Source organism: Triticum dicoccoides, chromosome 1A (assembly GCF_002162155.2).
Source record: "Triticum dicoccoides isolate Atlit2015 ecotype Zavitan chromosome 1A, WEW_v2.0, whole genome shotgun sequence".
Lineage (NCBI taxonomy): Eukaryota > Viridiplantae > Streptophyta > Magnoliopsida > Poales > Poaceae > Triticum > Triticum dicoccoides.
Genome location: NC_041380.1, coordinates 6,167,873 through 6,170,067, shown reverse-complemented (window position 1 = coordinate 6,170,067; position 2,195 = coordinate 6,167,873). Strand labels below are relative to the sequence as shown.

Below are 2,195 nucleotides of genomic sequence, written 5' to 3'. Positions count from 1 at the left end.
CCACAGTTTGCCCACTGTTTGATTTTTTTTCGATTTTTTTCACTCTAGATCTTAAAAGCCCCGTAACTTTTTTCTATTAGGTTTTTGAGGATTTTGAAAATGTTTAACGGGGTTTAAGAATTGAGAATTTGGTTTGACCAAATTTTGCTCCTGAAAATGCAATATTGGTTTTAAGAATTGAGAAATTGAAAGATTTGTGTGCTATCAAAGTGCCACGTTAAGTGATTTGCTTAAAAATGTGTAAGTTGGCAGCTCTTCATTCTTTAACTGTCATATTTCACTCTTGTTTAAAAGTTGTTAACTGATAGCAGTGCCTTCTCTATTGTTATTTTCGAGACGCAAGACTCTGATGCTCACGAAGAAGAAGCTTGTTCCATCAAAATCTTGGAAGATGGGAAGTCTAGGTGCGAGTGGTACACTAATTATGCCGAGCTGTATTTCGAAGTGTCCTCTCTTTAGTGTTAATGATCCGTCATCCATGAACACCGTGTAGTCAGATAATGCGTGCACATACGTGTAGAGTAGACAGAGAGGAGCCTTGCCTTCTTATGAACATGGATAGGTTGTCGTATAACAGAGGGTGAGAGCTAAGCTACTTCCAATGGTATGAACTAGTGACATAGAAGAGAAATAATGCTTCCTATGAGCGGTGAATTCCAGTATTGATGCATCTTCGTTCTATTTTACTTCAGAGTTGAGAGAAGATGCAGAAATCATATTCATGTTCGTTCATAAAATTTGAGGAGTTTGCTGATACTTCATCTGGGAGTGGTGTCCCTTCGTCAGTAGCAGCAGCAACAATCCTGGAATTGCCACGGCTTCATGCTGAAGTCTGCAATTCGATGTTCTTTTGTTGACGTGGGCTTTTAGTCAGATTGTTGTGCAGCAAGGTTGACTTTTTTTGAGTGAAGAAACCTGATATTGGAGTAACAGTAGGTTTGGCTGGGAACAACTTTTTGGATGGTATAGTGTCCATGGTTTAAATAGTAGTGGCCGGATAGCAGTAGCAGTTGACACTTGATGGCTAGAAGGCTTATGGATGTGAACTCCAGATTCAAACTTTGCTTTTCATGCTTTTTGTTTGCAAGCCTTGTTTCTTATGGTCTGTGTTCAGAGTCACCTTCATACGACATGAGTCAAGTCTGGGATATGAGGGGCAGTACGATGCATGCATAGTGCCTAAGAATGCCAAGTGACCAGTGGGATGCCCTTCAAGAAAATTCATCTCCATTAAGGACCTACAAGAGATCAAACTTTTTAATTCCAGGTAGAGAACTTCTACTTTTATTATACTCTCTGGTTGTTGTGCAAATACGTGAACAATTTTATCACCTTGTATATTTCAATTAGTGATTGCAAAAGTGTTCATGGAAATGCCTTATCGGATTGCCGCTTTTGATTGGCAGGGACTGGTGAAGCACAAAAAGTGACACAGGGCTCTGTTGCTAAAGGAAAAATTATGCAACAAACTTCAACATTCGTGGCACTGCCTAATACATGATTTTTTGACGAGAGAGACTCGATTCTTGTGGCTGCACATAATGCAGTTAACCAGTGCAAATACTATTATTCCGATGCAAATTTGATCCAAAGTAACTGTGGCATAATGGTTTTAATGTCAAAGGCAGTGGCATCTTGTCTTTGTCTTTGGTGAGTATAGTCAACATAGCAACTCACATGCATTGATATATATGTACAAATCTATGCCGTGGTATATATATGGGTGAAGAATAACTTATTCCTCACCTGGTCGATAGACCGGCGGACACGGGCTCAAATAAACCAACACATAGCTCTACTGACATAAAATTCTACTGGTGCCGTAGTAATTTTACTTTTCGCCGATCGGTTAGCTGGTCGTGGGGATTAGAAGGAGATTCCACTCCTGTTCCTTTCATATATTTTTGGAAAAAAAAAGTTTCAAGTCTTGAGCGAGATTAGTGCCTGGCGAGCGGCTGGTGGATGTGCTCGGCGGTGCTCGGCAATACCTCGGTGCTGGCGGCCAACTTCCCGTTCTATTTAGTTCGGGCGATACGGTGAGCAGTCAGCGTGGTGATCGGCGGGCAGGCGGGGCAATGTGGTGGCTGTCCTCGATGTCGGCCGCCTTGTGGTGGTCGCGGCTGCTCTGCGGTGGGTGGGTGTGCAGGTGCCGTACTGACTACTGAGTCTTATCTTTTTTTGAGGATTTGTTTTTT

At 41.9% G+C, this 2,195-nt stretch overlaps 1 long non-coding RNA gene across 1 annotated transcript; it reads left to right on the top strand.

Annotated features, from left to right (window-relative positions):
• The first annotated feature begins 221 nt into the window (after positions 1-221).
• On the top strand, positions 222-861 carry LOC119357919. The gene is made up of 3 exons (XR_005172223.1): positions 222-404; positions 521-604; positions 693-861. It is a non-coding gene; the product is annotated as an uncharacterized LOC119357919 (long non-coding RNA).
• Positions 862-2,195: the final 1,334 nt, after the last annotated feature.